The following is a 22,461-nucleotide window of genomic DNA, read 5'->3' as shown; positions in this document are numbered from 1 at the left end:
GGCCCCAGCGCGGGGCCCCCCGCGGGGCGCAGCCCCTCAGGCCCAGCCGGCTCCAGCCCCCCCGGGGGCACCGGCCCTGCCCGCAGCCCGGCCCCGGCCCGGGCTCCTCCCCGCGGGGCCACGGGCCCTGCCCGGAGCCGGCTCCGGCGCGGCCCCCGCGGGTCACAGCCCCCTGCGGGCACCCCCTGCCCCGGGCTGCGGGGGGGAGCTGCTCCCCCGCGGGCTCCGTGGGCTGAGGGGCACAGCCTGCCCCGCCGGGGGCTGCCCTGCCCTGCCCTGCCCTGCCCTTCCCCGCGGGCTGCCGGGGAGCCTCTGCTGCGGCGCCCGGAGCCCCCCCGGCCTCCTCCGGCCCGGCCCGGCCCGGCCCGGCCCTGCCCCGGGGGGCTGCGGGGCTGCCGCTCGCCCCTCCCGGCCCCCCTGGCTGCCGCCGCTGTTCCCCCCCGCGGGGGTTTTTCCCCTTCTCAGCCCCTTCTCCCCGCGGCGCTGCCCCCGCGGCTGCGGGGCTCGGCCTCGGCCAGCGGCGGGCCCGGCCTGGAGCCGGGGGGCAGCGGCTCTGCCGGCCGGGGGGAGCTGCCCGCGGCACCGACACCCGGCCCCCGCTGCCAGCGCACCGCAGGCCCGGTACAAGTGAATACAATGCAATTGGGATGGGGTAGTGAAGGAGAGATAGGCCTTTCAGAGAAAAACTGTTGTCCATAAGGATTGCTTCTGCTAATAAACGTGGAAATAAAAGAGACCAGTGTGAATAGTCTGTAATAAAAGGTTATAAATAAGAACAGGAGAAAGAAATTTTCAGGCCTAAAATATCAGAACAGAAACATAATAAAAACGTATATTGATCACAGTTTAAAAGAATGAGAATATGTTAAACCAGGATTAAGGCAGTAAAGATATAATAACTTATGCCTTTCATTTGAATGAATTGCAGTGTTGTTTTGTCAGAACTTTAGCAGGTAAACAAGAAACCCTGCCCAGTTGTCAGCCCTCCCGGCCTGCTTCTGTACATCTCCCTGCTCTTTTATACTGAAAGTACAAATTCCTTGGGGCAGCGAGCATCTTTTTGTTCACATTTGTGCAGTACAAAGGGTGCCCATTCACCATTACTTCTTTGCATCAGCATCTTACAAATAAAATATGTGCAGTAAAATAATCAAAGGTGGGTATTTTCAAAGCCACAGTAGGCCATGTTCAAGGCAATCATGAGTTGAATGCTTAAATCAATCTTTTATATCAAAAGGAAAGAGAAAAACTTTTAAACTAAAACCAAATAGTTCCTTAAGTGGCAGCATGGATTGTTCTGAAGGCCCGGTTCAGATGTACACCTACTATGGATAATAAATACAACTCAAGAGAGCCTCCTAGGTATACCTGCAATGCAAGTAATAATGAAAAAAATATTGTGAATGTAGCAAGTTATCAGAATGCCAACTTAGTATTTGTCAGATAACACCCTGGGAGAACAGCTCATTGAATTTTCATACACTTCAGTCCCATGCAAATGCTATTCCTGATTCTGGACAGGCCAAAATGGTAATATCTGGTCCCCACGTACTGCTTCTGCCCAAATAAGAGATGGGATTTTTACAGTTCCTTGGTGGTTCACACTCAATATTAAATTGACATAACAACTGAATTGACTAAACCACTTTCCAGGACAAAGCACAAAATGCTTAGACTTGCTACTCTGAAGGTTTTTCCCTTTTCTTTCCCTTTTCTTTTAAGCCAAGGCTGGAGCTTGTTTTACAGGAACTATATTACACCTGTTAATTTTAAAGCACTGTGCTGAAGACTGACGATACAGAGCAGACAACTGAAAGGTTCAAACAGATTCTGCAGCAGGGAACGTATTTTTGTGTCTGTGCTTCAGACAGACTCCAGACATCAGATATCTGTAAGATTAACTCCAGAGACTGAGGAGCTCCTAAGCCTGTGATTTGTCTGCAGGAAAGGTGCTGGAAATTTTGATAAGAGGTGGGGATTAAGCAGCATTTCAAAAATGTTTAATATGATAAAGAATAGGCTTGAGTTCAAAAGTGGGCAACTGCTTCAGAGGAATTCAAGTTCTTTGACACCATTTCTGAGTAAAGAGACAAAGGTAAACCAGACATAATTTATTCAGATTTCAGTAAAAGGGTTGAAATTTGAATAGATAAAAGATTCCAGCCCCCTTCCTCTAAGCTAATATTTTTGTGTAAGAAATAAATTGATAATTAAAAAATCTAAAAAGGACAAAAATGGCATTTTTAGAGGACTACAAGGAGTTTGACAAGGAAGATTTGGAAAGGTACATGCACGTAGTCCAAGGCCAGTCATTCTTCCAGATTTTACAGGTAGATATTGTAATCATTGTCATAGAGAAGAAGATACTATGTAGCAGTGAGACCAGCAGCACCTGCACATGCCGTCCCCTCTGAAGGCTGCAGGACTAACTGAGCCTCCTTGCTGCAATAATGCGTGGCCATGGCCCTGCCACTTGTGTACCCAGTACACCAGTACCTTCCCTGGCCTTATCTTCCTGCCTGGTGCAGGACCATCCCAACAGAGGAGTTAAAAGAGATGGGAGCAGAAAGAGATGCATATTAACTATTTTGTCTTTACCCTTAAGGCTGCAAGGTTAGTTTTTGCCTATACTAGAGAGAAGTCTTAAACCATCTGTAGTTTTGCTGTGACCAGAACATCACTGAGCAATGCAGAACCAAGGCCAAGACAACAAGATCTGGAGAAAGTCAGGATATACTGGCCAAGATTTTGCAACAGTGAGGTTGACTGCCTAATGCAAACCTGAGTTATTGATAATGAGATGTCAGCCTCAGCACTCCTACCTCTGTGTCACGATGGACAGTAATCTGAGCAATGTAAGACACTGGTTCTGGATATCTCATTCTGAGTTGAAGGCAAAACCCTAGCCTAGCTGGCATTCAGCATAAGATTAAGAAACATAAATTTAAATGTACCACATGTAGGGATATGCACTTGTCCAAACTCTCCAATGGGTGTTGTCAATGAAAGTCTTGGTTTCAGTTGCCTGCACGTAGGCATGTAAAGTCAGCTGAAATACACTAAGGGTATCAGCTGGCCTCCGTGTTTTACTCCACAATGACAGATGTCTCCCATAGATCTTGTGTCATAGCTGCCAGGGTTGTACAGATGTTTGTAAGCCTCTATGGAGGATTAATTAGTACTAGGAACATATGTTTAGGCAGTTGTTATGCATCTCTAGTCAATACAGCCAATGGAGTCTAGAAAGAGATTCATCTATCTGATCAAGTATAGGTGTCTATATTGGTGGTACTTGGAGCTTACATGTAGACTCTAAAGCTGTAGGCATCTGAAGTCAACTGTGAGTGCCTGGCATTGAATCTCATCCCTAAAGTTACGTGAGATTAATTTCTTCCAAGGACATGAGAATTCAGATCTCTTCTCAGCTTTGGCACTGGCCTAGGTCAGCAATACCAAGAGCATAAACCTGGCTGCATTTGAGCAAAAGGCTTCTGACAAAAGCTCTTTAGCATGTGCAAAAAGTAAATATGTGTATATGACCCACTGAAGCTGATGTTTAAGAGCTGACCTGATTAAGGAAAGATAGTTACATCAGGAGCTCCAGCTGGAACATATATATTATGCAATAATAACTACACACTCAAGAGAACAATGAGAGTGAGTGGCAGTTTCTTAGGTTTATGATATTCTTATGAAAGACACAAAGTATAGTTATTATGTAAGTTTTAAAACTGATTAAATCATTCTGTTGAATCTTATGTTATTCAAGCCTTGTTGGAGGTTGTCATGAAAATCTACCCTTTATTTTATAATAAATTACTACGAAGACACACACTAATGTTATTTTATGTTTAAAAATCACTGTTTAGCAGATCTCTGTCTTCCCAGTGCTACAGAGGGTGTACAATGGGAGATCCTATCCTTTCACATACTGTACATTACCACTGACTGTGTTACTTCACATAGGCATTTTGGATGCATTCAGTGACCCCTTACAGATCTGCTGTGATATATTGAGAACGTGAAGAAATTACTTTTTTTCTAACAGAACTATTTTTAGATTTTTTTTCATAGGTTAGGACAAAAAAAGAATGAAAAGTAGACTAGTGCAATGCTGCAGCAGAGGGAGAACCTCTAGCAAGAGCTGGAGCAGCTGAAAATGTGGGAGGCACTGAGGGATGAAATAAATAATAAGACTTCATATTTATAGTGAACAAAACAGAAGACAGATTATGAAGACCATCTTAGTGTTACCTATGGATAACATGCTAAGAAAAACATCTGCAAATGATGGCAAGAGATAGTAGAAATAGAGAAGGGGGGGGGGGGGGGGGGCGGGAAGAGACTCCTATGTCAGCTTCCTGGAGACTCAAGTCTGGAATAGATATCATCAAGCCATCTCTGGCTAGACAATAAGGCACTACTAATTAAATCCAGTTCTAAGACCTGACCTGTGCTGGTTTTGGCTGGGATAGAGTTAATTTTTTTCATCATAGCTAGTATGGGGCTATGTTTTGGATTTGTGCTGAAGCTGGTGTTAATAATTTAGGGATGTTTTCATTATTGCTGAGCAGTGCCCACACAGATCCAAGGCCTTTGCTGCCCCTCACCTGACCCCACCAGCGAGGGGGCTGGGGGGCACAAGGAGTTGGGAGCGGACAGAAATTGCTGGGACAGCTGACCCACACTAACCAAAGGGATATTTCATACCATATGGCATCATGCTCAGCATATAGAGCTGGGGGAAGAAGGAAGGTGAGGACATATGGAGTGATGACGTTTGTCTTCCCAAGTAACCATTATGTGTGATGGAGCCCTGCTCTCCTGGACTCGGACTGCCTGCTGATGAGAAATAGTGAATGAATTCCCTGTTTTGCTTTGCTCAGTGCACAGCTTTTGCTTTACCTCTTAAACTGTCTTTACCTCAACCCACAAGTTGTTTTCTCACTTTTATTCTTCCAATTCTCTCTCCCAGTCCCACCAGGGGGATAGTGAGTGGCTACGTGGGACTTAGTGGCCAGCTGGGGTTAAACCATGGCACGACCCTACAGACATTGCTTAAATACTTCCACTGAAGCTAATCAGAACATTGACCAAACAACCACACAGCCCTGGGCCTTCAGAGGGACTGTGCTGTATGCCAAGGCCCAGCCTCACCTAACCTGTTTGCAGAACGCGAGTTCCTCAAAATTGTCCTTACACAAATTCTTGAGTCTGTTTTGTCAGTGACTCTCTTCAGTCCAAAACGTTCTACCCCAGGTTTGCCAAGATAAGCAACGGTCATGGCTATCTGTGCAGTGCACTTGCTGTCATCTCAAGTGCCCAATAAATGCTGATAAAAATAAGATAGTGGGAGCACATATTAAAAGAGGTTGGGGAAGGTATTTTGAGGGACTGCAATGGATTACCATGAACCAGGAGGGGGAAGTGTGTCAGATAGATGCTCATGCCTAAGCCCTGGGTTTGCCCATGCAGGAAGATAATGCCACTTCTTCCTGACCTCCCATGTCTGTCCTGGTGAGGAGGTGGTTCAAGAAATCAGCGCAGCAAATAATTTATACCTCCTCAAATGAAAATGTGACCCGAGAGCTTGATCTGAACTAATGATTTCCCCTGAGTTCACAGATTCTTTTAATCATCATTAGGAAAGTACCATTTTTCCAAAGTACTGTTTTTATAGCCTTAGGAGTGAGTTGTTTTGCTTACAAAACATTCAGTGAACATTCTGTGACAGTTTCAAAACAAAAGAAGCTTGGAACAAAAATTGTTAAAGTGTTTTGCCATCAATTTTAAAAACCAATACATTTTTTCCTGGTCTCCAGCTCAAGTACATTTATCCCACTGAGGGATTACTTTTATTTTTCAGCTGTGACTCACTGCATGTATGACAGAGTCTTGTTTCAACAAATTTATTGAGGCTGAAGAAGATGTTAAAAACAGACAGGCACCTGGAAATGCCAAAAGTGAGAAAAAGAGCAAACACAATTTATTTCAAGGGGAGCCATGGCATAGTCCCTGATTCCCCCTGTGTATAAAACAAATATAATCGTTCTTCTCCTTTACTTCCCCCTCTTAAACTTTCATATGAGCTCAGAGAATAAAGTTTATCAGTCTGGTAATAACATTAATACCCCTGAAATGCATTTTTGAGAAAACCAGCAGGAGATGTCATTTAGCCTTCTGATACACTGATTAAGTTATTAACTTTCCAGAGCTATATTCCCTAACTATAACATTTGCATATGGATAAACTAATTGGGGAGGGGCAGGGCAGGATGATCTAACAAGACAGGGATTTTGTAGGTTTTAATTTCTTGGCATCAGTATCACTACTATTGTGATAAAACATTTGGAAGAAATACAAGGAGTACCCCTTGCAACAAAATGAGTGTAGCCTACCCCCTGGATGCAGGTGAGGTTTTGGTAAGCTGTGCTAACCTGTGCAAACATTTTGCCAGACAACTGTAATGTTGGATCCAGATATACAATAGATGAAATTGGGAATTCTGTGGTGGCCAGAAGTTCTGATACAACAAAGCCTTTAAGTACACTAGTAATCCAGTCTTCCTACAATAATGCGTTTAAGTACGTATTTAACTCTTACTGTTTTCAGTGGGATTTAGCCACATGCTTAAAGTTAAGCACATACTTAAATGCTTTGCTGAACCAGAGATGCATTGTATGAATTGTCGAAATCTCTTTATTCATGGGAACTGAGGTTGCTCACTATCTTAACATTTGGTCTTCTAGTAAAACATCTGTCCTTTACCCGTTTATACATATGTCTGCATTGGAACCTCCTGCTTGTACAGCTATTAGAAACAGGCGTATGATGAGGTGTGATCTTTGGCCAAGGCAACAAAACCCCTTAATGTAGTGGAAGTTATATTGACAAAAACGTCCTTTTTTTTTTTTTTTTTTTTTTTTTTCTTTTGCACCCATGTAGCTGATTTCACTAGTAAAATGTGGAATAAAGTGGCCAGCATTCAGATTTGCCAATATAGCTTAGTACAGGTTAGAATGGTTTTGTGGTCATCATGTGCCAAGGTTTTTATGATCAATAAAGTGCTTTTAAGTGGGGAATTAGCTTCCATAGTTTCAAGTTTAAAAAATTTTTGGACACAATGGAGCCACTAACTAAGGGAGAAAAGAATATTCTAGGTTACTAGATGAATACTCAGTGTTCTTTAATTGCGACAATAGTCCTGTGTGCAGAAATAATTCTGGATGAACTGTGGTGAGTATAAAGAGACGTGGAAAGTTATTTGATACAACTAAGTGGTCAAGAAAACTTAAAGGTGGTTTTGAATATCAACCTGGAGTGGAAAGATTGCATCAATTATGTGTTTACTGTCTAACACAGGGGTCCTCAAACTTTTTAAACAGGGGGTCGGTGCATGGATGAAGTGGCAGGCAGTCATCTACGGCTGCTTGGTTCCCCCCCCAACCCCCGGCAGGGGGGAGGGAGGGGACTTGGGGGGGTGTCTGTAAATACCAGGGGCAGATTGAGGACCCTGGGGGGCCGTATCTGGCCCATGGGCCATAGTTTGAGGACCCCTGGTCTAACATATGTATTAGATAGATGAAAAATTACTGCTCTCTCTTTATACTTAACAAAGGAGCAAACCTGAAAGTCATTAGTGAGTTTCCTAGAAAAACCTAATTTGAATAATAACCGCAGAATCATCTCACTGAGCTTGATGCATCCAGAAGTAAGGTGCCTGTCCTTAACTGGTTACCTACAATTCCTTTGAGGTCAGTAGTTGGTGCAATGAGAAAATCTCTCCTGAAAATAAGTCACTCTGTGGCAGACAATTCTTGAGAGGTGGGATGAATAGTCATGTTGCAGCACTGTCTGCATGAAACTGCAACTGACTTTAAAATGCCAGTCTCTTTTGGTTGAACATAAAGGAAGTAGAAGAGCTTGCATTGACTTGAAGCCTAGCTTTTAGAAATGTATATTCCCATCACATTCATTTTTAGTGTATTTTAGAGTCTTTTGACATCTGGGTGTTCAAAATCCCCTACTGGGGCAAAATCTCAGCAGGTGAGCAGGGTGGGGAGTAGAAACCAGAGCTTTCTAAGGTGCTGTTCAGTTTTGCATGATATATGGAACAAGTCTCTGGGATGGCCTATGGGATACATCTCTCACAATAGCCCCAGAATAATGGTAAGGAAGATGTTTTGGCTTTTTTGGATGTGGTGAAAGATATATGCTGGGAATTACCTACAGGGCAAACAGATTTATAGAAATAAGTTGTTACTCTAGATACATTTTGCATTGAAGGTATACATTCCTGATTATATTAAAATATTTATTGATAGGTCTGATGAATGCTTTAAGTCAGCTAGACTCTACTGACATAGCCAGGAGCGCTGTGCACTGGTGCTAGCATTTGTGCCATAGAGTCAGCATCACTGCCATAAGATAATGTCACTGAAAAGTCATGTGACATGGAAAAATAATGGGATCAAAACCTTTGGATGTATTACTATTTTTATTGGGTTTGTAGGCAAGAATTCATAATTAGATTTTCTTCCTCCACTGGTACCACAGAGAAATTTTCAAAGGATCTGAATACAGAAAAAAAGAATCCTAGGTTGGACTATATTATATACAAGAAATAAAACCATGTTCCCAAAATGCTCCTATTCTTGTTCCAGCATCAGAGTTACTTGCCTTGAAAGTCTCCTTGTTTTTGAGATCACTGCATCGTGTGATCCCATACTAATTAATGCTCATCAGAGATGGACCAGAATAGAAAGGAAGAAGTTTGGGGCTATTTTGGATGCCCTGAAAGATGATATTCTGGAAATTGCCTTCACAGGAAAAGGTTTTCTAGAAACAAGGCACTATTTTGTATATATGCTTTGCATTGGAGACATATTTTCCAGGCATCTTGCCTGGTTATACTAAATATTTATTAAAAAGCTTGATATATTCTTTCTGCCAGCTAGGTTTTATTTCGTTGCTGCTATATCATAGCCTCTAGCAGGAAAAACTCAAAACTCAGCCAAGTGCTGAGCACTCTTCTCTCTAGCTTATGTCAGGGCCCTGATTCTGTGGTCATCAATGATACCTTCATGGAGGGGAGGTGGACAGTGACTTTGATAGAGTTGTTTGAAATTTCATGTCAGTAGAAGAAGAATAAGGCCTTGGCGTTACGTCTGTACCCTGAGGAAGGGTGCTCTCCAGATGGCTGTGCAGATGGTACGTTACACCTGCCACTAACATCCTGTCCACATAGCTGCCTTATGGGCTTGCTTCAGGGTGCTGACAGACAGCCTGTCTGGGTGTGCTGCAACGTGTGATTTCATCCGAACAGGCTAAAAACATGGAGACAAACCATTTCAGGGGTGTGAGCTTTGACATCACCCTGGATGGGTGCTTGCTTTTGTCTGTGCAGCCTTCACTCTAGTCACAAAGATGTCCTTGATGCTGTCCTTGGAGGAAAGTGCAGATACCTCCAGAGGACTTGCCTCAGTTCAGCACATACACAGTGCATGCACCAATTTAAAGTTTGGACTATTTTTCCTAGCCAAAAATAGTTTGTTACAAGTGTCTCACTGTTCTTGCTCTTAATAGTCATGCTTTTTTACGTTAATTTGGGAATGCACACTCCTATAATGACTTGGACACTAACAGTGATTTTTCTCTTTAATGATCTGGATTTCAATCAGATTAGGAGAATTTTAGAACAATGTCAATGCAGTGCACTCAACAGCTTTGCTTAAAAAAGGCAAAAATGGTGTTTCAAGGATACGGTCAAGCAGTTGTTTTTTAAAAAGTGTTTTCAGAAGTTTTTCTTTTCTTCGCTGTGCTTTTTGTTTTTGGTGGGTTTTATTTATATTTTTGTTCTTTTTCTTTTTTTTTTTTTTTTTTCCAGAGAGGTGCTTTTTTATCATAATAACAGGAATGGTGAAAGAATGATTGGAATTGTTTTCCTGGCAACCAAAATGTAGTTACAACAACATGATTTAGACATCTGCATCATATTCAAATATCATTTAGGCAACACTATTAAGTCAGGTTTTGTAATAGCTCAAGGGAGTAGATTATCATGGAGTAATTCAATCACCTAGAACAGGGCTCTTAACTATTGTAAGAGCAAATCTCTGGTATTGATCTCCACAACAAGAGACAAACAACAAAAAGACAGAGCAATCATCATACAGCATGGAATATTTCCCGAGCTGCCTCATGGATCTTTGAAGGTACAACGTGAGTATTTATGTATGAAAGAATAGCTTGTATTAGTCACATCTAGAGCTGAAATCAATAGAAATCTTCTCCACGTAGATCTTTAATGAGTAGTGTACCTGGTACATATTGAATGGTGCCGCATATTTTAACAAAGGTTTGGAAGTCAGGACAACTGAATTCTGGTTCTGTTTAGATTTCTGACTCCTTTAGTAACACTCAATATTTCATGCATAATTGTGTGATCTGTGAGAGTTGATTAGAACTGGGAGTCCAAGTGTGTGAGCACCTTTCAGAGTTCCACAATACATTCTGTCTCGATTTACCATGATAACTTTAGGTGCTTGGGTGAAGAATTCTCTATATACTGAACATAAGCATTGTTTTCCCATTGCACTACTAAAAGGGGCCAGGTTTGGTTGCTTAAATACAGGCACCAGTTGTATTTGTGAGATTGAGATATCCCAGGCAGCTCCAGGCAGATGGCAGATGAGACCTGAGGAAGATCATGTCCTGGATGAACAAGTGGAGGCTGAGCAAGATTGCTTGGGGTATGTCAAACAACAGGACACACTTATGTTAGGAAGCTGAATCAAGTCCTGAATAACTGACTGGATGACATTATCGTCTCCTAAATTTAATAGGCTGAACACCAACTATATAGCCTGAATCAGTAATTCAGATTTCTGAAGAAGAGAGAAATGCCTTACACTGTGATTCATTCCACCTCTATCATCTCTGTTAAAGGGCAAGATGAATCTCCTTCTGGAGTAGACTGTGTAGAAGAGCACTGACAATCAGCATTGTTTTGGTATCTGGGAAACTGGGGCTGAGCTCACTTGCCTGCACATCTACTGACATTTGAGAGGGATAAGTGTATCCTTCTTTGCCTTCAGTGATCAGTCTAGTAAGGCCCAGATCTCTTCTAGCTCCTGTGATATTTCTGCCGATCCCATGCAGAAGTCTTTGATACCCTAGGACTCTTCATATGTTACTAGATGACTATGCATGGACAACTGTTCACCTCCTGATGTTTGGGGAGGTATATCCCACTTCTGCTTTCTGATTTAAAGGGCTTACTATAAAAAGCCTCATTTTCAGAGAATTAGCACCAGATACCAAGAATAAAAACAGAAATTCAGCAGATTTTAAAGTCTTAGTATTTTGTTTAGTTTTAAGTGTTTAAATGTCTGAGTTTCTAGTGAAAAGTGAGAGGATTGTTTATGGCGATAACCCTGAAAATGTGTACAATTTGTAGAGCTTAACAGTCCCAGAGAAAGCTTCCCTGTTCCTCTGGAATTGCTTTCTATGCCAAGAAATACTTTAACAGGGTATTTTGTCACTCTAAATTGTCATCACTGTACAAGTAACAGAAGCTAATTAATTAATTTGGATAATTAAAGGTGCACTTGGGCTATAAATGAACATTTTCATGAATGTAGGGGTGTGTTATTGATTCAGGGACTAAATTTTCTGCTGGACAACTGAGGTGAAGAGAGCAGAGAGAACAAACAGCAGGAAAGAGCATGGCAGCATTAACATCCCTTTTACAGATTCAGTGAGATTTCTCTGTGAAAGCAACAGTGACAGTTACAAGCTCTGTTTCAGAACTGCTCTTCGGATTTTTTGTCTGTTTGTTTGTTTTTAGTTTAAAAGACTACTAAAGCTAGGCCTCCATTTGCTTTGCATTCCCACCTAGTCTTAGTTAAGCATTTTAATAGGGTTGGTAATTAGCAGAGCTGGGTGACATGCCAGTCTTCGTCTTCATAGATTAACCTTGCAGACCTTTTCTGTCCAACTTTGCTCTCCCTGCCCTGACTTGCTCAAACCATATGCTTTATGATGAGCAGTAATAGCAATGGGACCCTGACAGCAGATGGCTTGAGGCTTTACTGATGTCCCTGTCCACTCCATCTCTGTGCCAGGGATTTCTCTTTGAACACATGCTGGTGCTTTAGTCACTATAAATAAACCCATCATTTTAGCTTAAGAAAGTAAATGTCACTTTTATCTTCAAGAAAGGCAAAAATGATGATCCAAGGAATCATCAGGCTGATCAGCCTCACCTAGACCTCTGGGAAGGTGATAGAGCAAATAACTCTGGAAATGATTTAGAATAGACTAGAAGAGGAGAGAGAAGAAAAGAGAGAAGGAAAGGGAAAGGGAAGAGAGATCAGAATATTTCATTTGGAAGGGACCTACAATGATCATCTAGTCCCACTGCCCAACCAATTCAGGGATGACAAAGTTATAGCATGTTATTAAGAGCATTGTCCAAATGCCTTGTAAACACTGACAAGCCTGGGACATCGACCACCTCTCTAGGAAGCCTGTTCCAGTGTTTGACTACTCTCTTAGTAAAGGAATTCTTCCAAATACCAAGTCTGAACCTCCCCTGGTGCATCTTTGAATCATTACCACGAGTCCTACCACTGGATGCCAGGGAGAAGACAGATTAGCACCTCCCTCTCCTCTTCCCCTTCTCAGGAAGCTTTAAAGATTTCAAAAAACATGGAGGACAAGAAGATGATTGGGAGTAGTTGGCATGTATTTATGAAGAGGAAATCCTTGCTGAGCAACCTGACAGTCTTTGATGAGATGAGTAGCTGGATGGATGAGGGGAGAGCAACGGATGTTCTTTGTCTTGACTTTAACAAGGCTTTCAACACTTACCCCCACAACATCCTCACTGACAAACTGACAAAGAACAGACTAAATAAGTAGGCAGTGAACTGGACTAAAAAGTGGCTGATCTACTGGTTTTAAAGCATTATGATCAGTTGCTCGAAGTCCACCTGGAGGCCAGTCACTAGCTGTGTATCTCAAGGCTAGATACTGGTGCCAATACAGTTTAACATCATTAATGACCTAGATGATAGGACAGAGTGCATTCTCAAATGATGCAAATGATGCAAAACTGGGAAGAGTGGTTGATGCACCAAATGGTTGCACTGCCTTTCAGAGGACCTCAACTTGCTGGAGAATTTAGCCAAAAAGAACATAATGAAATTCAACAATGGGAAATACCAAGTCTGGCATCTGGGGAGGAATAACCCCAGGCAACATCAGGCTGCACCAACCAACTGGAAAGCAGCTTTACTGAGGAGAACCTGGGCATCCCAGTGGACAAGCTGACAATGAGCCAGCAATGTGCCCTCATGGTTAAGAAGGCCCACAGCCTCCTGGGCTGCATTCGGCAGGGTGCTGGCAGAATGTCAGACAAGGTGAAGAACCCTTCACATTAAAAATTAGAGCCTTCAGATTCACTTTGATCAAGCAGTGCCAGACATTATAACAAATTAAATATCTTTTGTGATTTCATAATTTTGTGAATTTCCACCGTCAGCTGAGTTCAGAGGTCAATGTGCAGCTTTGAGGATAAAGGTGTTTATAAGAACACAAGATAATAAGTTTCTTCTAGTAACACAACTTTTCCAGTGATAGAAATGATTAGCAGTAACAAATTTGTTCTTAATCATTGTACAGGAGAAAATTAATGTTGTATTATGAGATGCAGTATTAGTATCCATATAACTAAATGAAGATCTAGGTACTGAATTGCATTTATCCTTCAATATTAAAAAAAAAAAAAAGTATAATTAGCAGTTTTCTGATAGTTAATTCAAAGGGAACCTGCTAATGAGATTTAACTTATTATCACAAATATTTTCCTCTGTCTCTTGTGCTAGATTTCTGTGCATATGGTATGTAGTTTGCTTAAGTAGCAAATGTTAAGCAAATATCATAGGACATTCACAATCAATGAGTTTTCATGCAGGAATTTTCCTGTCAGAAATCTTAAGTTTAACCTTTGAAGGATCTGAAATATAACATGCAACCTATCCAGGTTTAATTCTTCACACTGAACGTCAAAAATAATCTACATATCAGAAGTTACCAAAGAAATGATGCTGAAAATAAACAGACATTTTGGATTTTATTAAAAATAGAAATTGTAAGTAGGAGGAAAGGTGAGCAAATGTATCCTCTTTTTGTCTTTTCCCCTGTCTGCAGTCCTGACATATCAGTCATCTCCCAGAGCACAGCTGGAACTTTGTTCTTTCTCTGCCTCCTCTCTGCATTGCAATTAAACAGGTGACAGATGAGCTTAATTTCACTTTAGAAGCTTACACTGTCAGAATCATATCTGACTTGGCCTTATAATCTTTCTTAACCTTTAAGAAAAAAATAAACATTTATAGGATATGATTCGTCCCGCTTTAGGTAGATACTTAAGAGAAGTCAGATGATTTTTATTCTAAAAGTGCATCTTTCTCTCAGTTGACCACTCAGATATGGATAACAATATTCTTGATGTCTAAAAGCAGGTGCGATGAATCCCAGATCTTAGGAATCAATTTGGTTGTCCAACCAAGGTGCCAAGTAGCATTTGAAGTGCTGTATGTTCCCTCGCAACTTCAACTTTCTCCTCTCATGCAGCATAGTGCCCTATAGCATAGTTGATATTCTCTTGTGGATGCATTGGATATGCCTATAAATTGAGGAGGACATTAGGAACCTATATATATATATGGAATTGTAGGAGTCTAGCTGTCCACACAAGGGTATATCTGCTCATGGACAGATTTCTAAAGTTAGGTACCTTTCAGACAGAGTTTGAAAATTGTGTGACACTGTAAACTTAATTAGGGACTTCCAGAATTAGGTGCTTTGTAACCGTCTCTTTGTAATCCTGCTCTGAACTAGTAGTTGTTTCTATCAATAAAGATTATTGCATGCATAGGGAAAGAGCATGGAAGCAACCTTTACATAAAAGAAATGCTTTCTTTTTCCTGTTGGACACAGGTTTAAGATTGGAAAAAAGGAATAACCCAAAAAACTGGAACAGGATAACAATCTCCTTTTCAAAATCATCAGTGTTGAGACGCATTTTTTTTATTTATTTTTTTTTGTACATCCAAATAGGCTGCAGCCTGATGTTTAAGGCAAGTTTTTCAAAGAAAAGCACCTGTGCAAATTATATACCAAATAGGTAAAGACAGCTGTGATACTGCTAATTTTGAGGGTGTGACTCTGCTGCCAAAATGGAGGTGTGAGTCCCTATAAAAAATTCAGGAAGCTGCATAAATAGCACTCCCAGCGTGAAAGTACTGTTGAAAGAACAGGAGTTGGAATGACAGCCATGCAAAGTGCACCGTGGATACCCCAGAGGCTTCGTGGAAAACCGAAACCGTACGGTTGCTGCTGATGTGACTGGGAAAAGTGATTGGTTTCAAGCTGCGTGAATGTATTTGATAAACTGATTAACCTGTGAGGATTTGGGGACATGGGTGAGACTTCTAAATAAGCTAAATGCTCTGGAAATGATGGATGCTTGCATCTCTGCCCAAGGCTCTGCTGTCACAGTCCTGTAGGTTTGCAGCTGCCTTTACAGGTGCTGAATACAGTTCCCCAAGAGAGACTCATTTGCATCTTGGAAATAAAACCTCGAGAGGACTTAGACACTGTTTTTTAAACATTTCAGCAGCTGCTAGAAAGTACAAGTTTCTTCCAACTTTTAACATTTTTACTGTCATCTCCACTAAGGAAAGCAATCTACTGCTTTTGGGAATCTCTCCCAAAGAAAAGGCCTTAGTATGACTTGACAGTGTGACACCTTTCTAATCTGGTATGTTAAACCTGGGATATGTTCTGTGAGCCACAGCCAGTTGAAAAGCAGGATGCCTTTTGCACTTAATCTTGACAAATCAACATCAACGGCAAAGCAATTGAAAAGCAGGATGCCTTTTGCACTTAATCTTGACAAATTAACATCAACTGCAAAGTAGAGATTACGCAGTTTGAGTGAGGATATTCTAGAGGGTTTTTTTAGCTGAGCTGTATTTTAGACAGTATTTTAGGGAAGCAGCTGTCAGTCTGGAAACTGGCTTGTGTACCGATGAGTCTGGATGGTTGGTAGAGTACAGCCTGAATGTGTAGCAGGGGTAAAATCTATGCTAAAAACAGGATTGAGGTAAATTATAGTGGATAATGGTAGATTAGCTGAAGAGAGCATGGTTTAGCAGACACATCAGTGATGAAAGGAGTTAAAATGCTTGTAAACTAATTTACATAGCACAGCTGCTGAACACAGCACCTGTTCAAAGTGTCTGTAAGACACTAAGAGATGTAGTAAGTGCAGAACTTCTGTCTGGTGAATTTTCTGTATACTCTAAACAAATTCCTATAGGGTGTGAAGTAAATTGTGAGTCCTGTGCATATATATGAATGTTTACTTTGATTATGAAAAGTATAAAAATAATGAATATTTCTATTCAGTTCCATAAAATAAGATAAACAGTAGGATACAAACCTACTACAAAGCTTCAGGTAATAATGACTGTTCAATTTGTGTCAGGAAGAAATATAGTAGGAGGTAGATACTAGACTCTCCCAAGGACGTTTTAGAGATGAAGCCTATGTATCATCCAGTGTGGCTACTTCTTTATAACTGAATCCAGCAATGTTCCCTAATATTGTGTGCACCTTGGATTGATCTGACTACCATAATGGTGATACAAAAAATTTCCTTTTCTGCTTAATTTCTCCTCTTTGGTGCCTTGGTTTCTATAAAATAAAAATTCAAGGAGGCAAGTCAAGTCTGTTATGAAAACTACGCTGCAACAGAAGTAGAAATTCAGGACATGCCCTGGCACATGAGTCTGGCCATGGTCTGAATTGCCCTCTGGAAGAGCTTCTCTCTGTTTACTACAGAGACAGACTGGCTTCCCAGCTGAGCTATCAGAAGGGATGCCTGAAGTTAGGCTCTGTGACTACCTATAAAAATAGGGAGTTTTGCTGAGAGTGGTACAGTCCCATGGAAGATAATGGAACTAGAGTGGTGTAAGGAAAGGAGAAGAGACCCAAATATTCTACCTGTAAGAGTGCACAAGTTTTTTTGGAGCTCAAGCTGTATACACTATCCTGTTAACAAAAGGCCAAGGTGTAAATACGAAATACATAAATAAATAAATAAAGCAGCATTTCTACTGTTAACAGAACAAATATTCCCCACAAGTTGGAAAAAAACCACCCAAAATTTCATAACACCATTTTAAAACTTCTATTTCTAAGATGAATATACATTTTATTGGTGCTATTTATCTAAGATTATTATGATTTTGATTCCTTCACTGGTATGGTCAAAAGCCATATTGTTGGATCTGATGTGGCCAAGTACAGTACTGGCACGCTGCTTGACAGCCCTGCTAACAAACACTGTTATTTTACATTATCAGGACAAAAATATGTCAGTCGGTGTTATGTTGATTGCAGATGGCTTTTCCAAACAAATATATGAAGTTTACTAGCAGTTCTCCAGCCTTCTATAACTCTGCTTTATTTAAAAAGGTTTCTTTCTGTTAGAATTTTAACAGGGGTTTTCTTTATATTACCTTTGCTCATAGGTTTCCAGCCACTGCTTTGAGGAGTCAGGGGAAGTATCTCACCTGACCCTGTTCCAGTTCAGAGCTTGATAGGTCTTGGAAACAGATTTTTATGATCACAGTTTTTTGGATTTTTTTTCAGTTTCTGTAATCCTGAAATTGACATTTCCTACATCTAAAAATCAGAAGGGTCCATTACAATAGTTTGTCTGATCTTGCAGCTTTTTGCCAACTTCAACTTATTTATTGAACTAGTTAGACTTTCTCTTAACTTCTCTTGTTAAGATCCTAACTCTCAAGTAAAGTCTTAAGAGCATTTAGGCAATCACATTTATCAGTGTTTGTACCAGCCAGTTACTGCCAAAGGTAGCAAATGTACTTTCATATTTTTGATTGGATTTCTTGAGAAACTTAAGGAGTCACCTATGGTTCTTAAAGCTCTCCACTGACATTCAGGTAGACATTCTCTACAGAGAAGAAATGTCGATGAATGGAATTTTTCAACCTCACAGTATCATTTTCTGTGATTTTATTTTACCTTTTTGAATCTTTTGGCTTCATGCTGACCATGTGTCATGCAGACAGCTGTTCACATTGAAAAGCCAGTGAGTTGTTGTCTAGGTCTTTGAATATCTTTAAGTAAAAACAGTAGTATGAAGTATAGACATGATGAAGTTAACAATAACTTAGAAAGTAACTGTGCATCGTTTAAAACTGTGCTAATGATGATGCTCATGTTCTTGGTCTTGGCAAAGACAACATAATTCAGCTTTTACTGAAAGAACACCATGTTACATTTATTGTGTCTGAAGAGCTTGAATGGAGGCAGCCAGTGCAGCTGAGAAGAATCATGGCAACTTCTTAAGAAGCTGTAAGATTTGGTATAGTTTGCAGAGAGGATGTAAATGGGTAAGAACGGATTAGTGTAGTTTGGAGTTACTCTAGAAATCCCTGAGATAAATTACTTCTGAGAGGGGAATATCTTGAAAGGTGCATGAGATAATGATGAAGGAACCTAGGTAGCACGTTTTTCCCTTAATGCCATTAGGTGAGCATCACAACCTTCTTCTTTGTCTGCATGATTGCAGGCCATTCAAGTCCACTCACCTCTGGAGATTTGAACACTCTAAGATCTCATTGTCTTCAAACTTGTTTGTCTTCTCCTTCCTGGCTAGTTTTAATAAACCTGTCTTCTGAAAATCAAGAGACTGCTGTTTAACCTGTTGCTTGCACTTCTGTTCACTGAGGGAAGGGCTGTAACCTTGCTACCCGCAGCTGTGCTAACATATCCTTGATCAGTCATCTTCTCACTGGATAAGCTCAAAGCTTCTTACACATCTTGGCTTTTAATTAAATTAAAATGGGAGGGAAAAGTTCCCCTTTTATGTGTGTGGTGTGTGCTCCTAAAGGAACAATATCTTGCAAGTGAAGCGCACACAATGATCCTGTCTATTTACAAGCCTGAGAATTAGATGAAAATAGAAGAAAGGAAACTTTGTTCTGATCAGAACGACAGTTTGATATGAAACAAAAAGGGTGTCTTTCTAAAACATTTCAAAAGATGGTGTTTTTTTTCTGAAGATGTGTTTGTAATAGGAATTCCCAGCCTACTTCCAGGGCTTTGTACAAGCCAAGTAATAAAAATGGAATTAGTTCTAGGACCTGAATCAGAATCTTGGATCCAGAGAGTAATGAAAGTTGAACACGTTTTGCAGTTTTCTGTGTAAAATTGAAAAAAAAAATTAAAGAAAAGGCATGGAGATCAACATATCCCCTTTATAAACAGGACTGTGCTGCACACTCAGTCATGTTCCTCCAAAGGAAGGACTGGTTTTCTTTCTCTGACAGTCACCCATGAACATAAAAACAGACTTAAATGAGCCACACAAAGTCTTTTTACACTTTTGAGTTCTCAGTGTCTGGCAGGGCATTCACAGGGGCATGCAGTGGCTACCGAAGTTGGATTCATAATTGGGTGAATGTGTTTTTTGTACCCCACAGACCCAGCAGTGAAGATACAGGTTAGAAATGCACCTTGAGGAATAAATATCCCCTGCCTACTTTTCCTGTGTCTCATTTATAACAAAGCTACCTAATACCATACCTGATTTGCTGTTTGCCCAGCGTTTTTTTATTGATGGTACAGTCCACATAAGCTTCACATAAATAACAGCATCCACCACATTACTGGTGATTAAAACCAACCTGGGGTCTCTCAGATGATATATTTCAGTTTAATTACATTTTCTGATGGTAAGTATGACTCTTACCTCTGAACAAATGAAAAACCGATGTGATGCCATATTCTGCTGCATGACAGAAAACAGTTTGACACAGACAGCCATAAAATCTTAATTGCAGGAGCTGCAATTGATTAGCATCAGTACTACCGCATACTCATCGTTCAAAAGCCAAGACTGGGGTGGAAAGCTGAAAGCTGTCACCCAAAGCAGGAAGAGATAACAAACTGACAGACAGTATGTTTTGAACTGATAAACCATTGGCCCAGATATTTCTCCCTTTTTCTCAGCGAAATGAGTGAAAACCAAGATCAATAGTGAAAGTTACGTGGCACTTACATCACCGCAAACAGGAGTAGAGAATCACCCTGGCGCCAAGTCTGCAGTCCTGACAATGCTCACGAGCACCTACTGAAAGCTATGTTGCTCTAAGTGCTAATTAAATCTCGGGACTGTGTTCTATTATTAAAACAAGAGTCCTTAGTAGCTACTAAACAGAGCTGCCTCCCTGCAGGAGCAGTTATCAGCTGCCTGGGTTTCCCTGATATGTCTTCTTTTTCTGTCCTTGGAGCACCATCTAAGCAGATTTTTCAATAAGCGCAGGCTATGTCTGGGGTTTGGGAATTTCCAGCAGAAGCTTTGCAAGGGGCAGGCTTGGCAGGCTGCAGTGGGCAATGGCAGGGCAGCAGTGAGTGCAGACAGGCAATGAGAGAAGGAAGGAGGAGGAGATGTTCCCTTAGTGCTGGATCTGAAGTGCTGGCAGCTGCTATGCTTGGCCTGGGTCCACAGAGCCACAGATGTTAGCAAGGCTGGGGCTGGGGGAGAGCGGCGCTTGGGGCAGAGTGGGTCGGGGTTAGGTGTAGGAAGGGATTTAGGTCAGGGTGGGGTGAGCAAGGGGGAGCAGGGGTATCAGGGTTATGTTACTGTGGGTTGGTGGCTGAGATCTTGGGGCAAATGAGGGTGAGGGTACGCGGGCTCTGTGCTGGATTTTGAAAATGTGTGAAGCTCTGGAGCAGGAAGCCTGGGGCCTGGGCATTTTGGGGTAAGGGAGGTTTGATGTGAGGCTGTGGGACTGAAGCTCTGTAGGTGAACAGGAGAGTAATGTGGCGGGGTTTGCTTGGACACAGTGATTTTGACTTGAACATGATTCATCAGTTCCTTTTCAGGAGAGAGCAATGGACAGCAATGCCCTCCTACCACCTACTTCTTTTACATTGTCTTTCTTTTTTCACTCATTTAGAAATGTGGTTGCATTATCAGGATGCCCTGTAAGATCTGACTACTTCTTTCAAGGAGAGAGCTACTTACTGTATATGGGGCAAGTGGGTGGGAAAAAAGGACAACAGACAACGAAATGCCCCCTACAATCTCCTTTCAGTGCTTAGCATTCATATTACTAGCTTTTAACCATGCTCATTGATATGGAGAAATAGTGTGAAATGGGGACGCTTAACACCGACTGTGATTGTATATGTCTACTCAGGAATGTGGGTATGGTGACTAGTCATGGGTGCGGTGTCTGGCTCTGAGGAGACAACTACAGTTTTGAGGAGACGCCTGCCCCTCTTCCTCTAACAAAGGGGAGACGGGGAGACGCCTGCCCTTCTTCCTCTAACAAAGGGACTATTTTAAAAAAAGAACGAGAAAAGGATGAGAGACATTCCAATGCTATCTAGAGGGAGGGAGTGCCAAGTCTCCTTGCTGGAGAAGATCGGATGGTCACAAGAACATGAATCACCTACAAACCTGCAAGACCACCACATTCCAGGCAAAGGACTGATAAGCTAATTAACATACGAAGCGGGGTTTAGGTAACGAATATGTATAGGCGTTAATTGAATATTCATTTGTTTCATTGTATAAATGTGGGATGGTTCGTCACTTCGGGTATGCACGCTTGTGGAGGAGCGATCCCCCGTGCATCTGCGCGCAATAAACATACCTACTTTATAACTTTCGAGTTATAGAGTCTAATTCCGCACGTCACTCATAGTCCTAGTGCAAGGACTGCAATGCCAGTCTGAAGTGTCTTTGCACAACGGTATAAGGGTGCATCCTAAGGTATAAGGGTATATCCTAAGTGAGCATGATGTATGTGTAACAATTTCCTTGCTCTGCTACTCATCACATCATTTATCCCCACTGAATATAGAAGTCTTGACCACCTAAGTTCCTATCATAGATGCCTAAATTTAGATGGGATCAGTGTTCCTGTCGTCTGCCTCTTTTTGCATATAATTCTCAACCAGAGAATTTTAGGAACATCCAGAGTTGCCTAAATTGTTGCCCACATCTACAGCACCTTTTACACACAAATGCAATCCATGTGCTTGCCCACACCTGGTGGACCTAACGCTTGCAGCTTAGCACTGGAAATACAAAGCCCAACTTCTCTGCTAGTAGAGTAGGAAGAAAACTTCCTATCTTTTACAGACAACTGATAAAAATGTCAAAGCATACTAAATACTAACTTTCTGAAGTCTGTGCCTCCTAGGACAATGTCCCTACATTGTCCTCTGCTAGAAAAGTATCTCACACTGCTTGCATTGCCCTGAAATTCAGGAGATAAGGAAGCTTTATATTATTTTTTTCCTGGCTCATTTATACATTGCAGCTAACAGGAACCATTTGCTGT

The 22,461-nt window shown here is 41.4% G+C and overlaps 1 long non-coding RNA gene across 1 annotated transcript; it reads right to left on the bottom strand.

Annotated features, from left to right (window-relative positions):
* Positions 1 to 9,850: 9,850 nt before the first annotated feature.
* Positions 9,851 to 17,170, bottom strand: LOC308058622. Its single transcript, XR_013925916.1, has 2 exons — positions 14,712 to 17,170; positions 9,851 to 14,247 (listed from the first exon to the last, which is right to left on the bottom strand). It is a non-coding gene; the product is annotated as an uncharacterized lncRNA (long non-coding RNA).
* Between the last annotated feature and the right edge of the window lie 5,291 nt (positions 17,171 to 22,461).

Source organism: Falco punctatus (assembly GCF_963210335.1).
Source record: "Falco punctatus genome assembly, chromosome: 2".
NCBI lineage: Eukaryota > Metazoa > Chordata > Aves > Falconiformes > Falconidae > Falco > Falco punctatus.
Note: the sequence above shows the minus strand (reverse complement) of the source record. Positions and strands in the feature narration are given on the sequence as shown.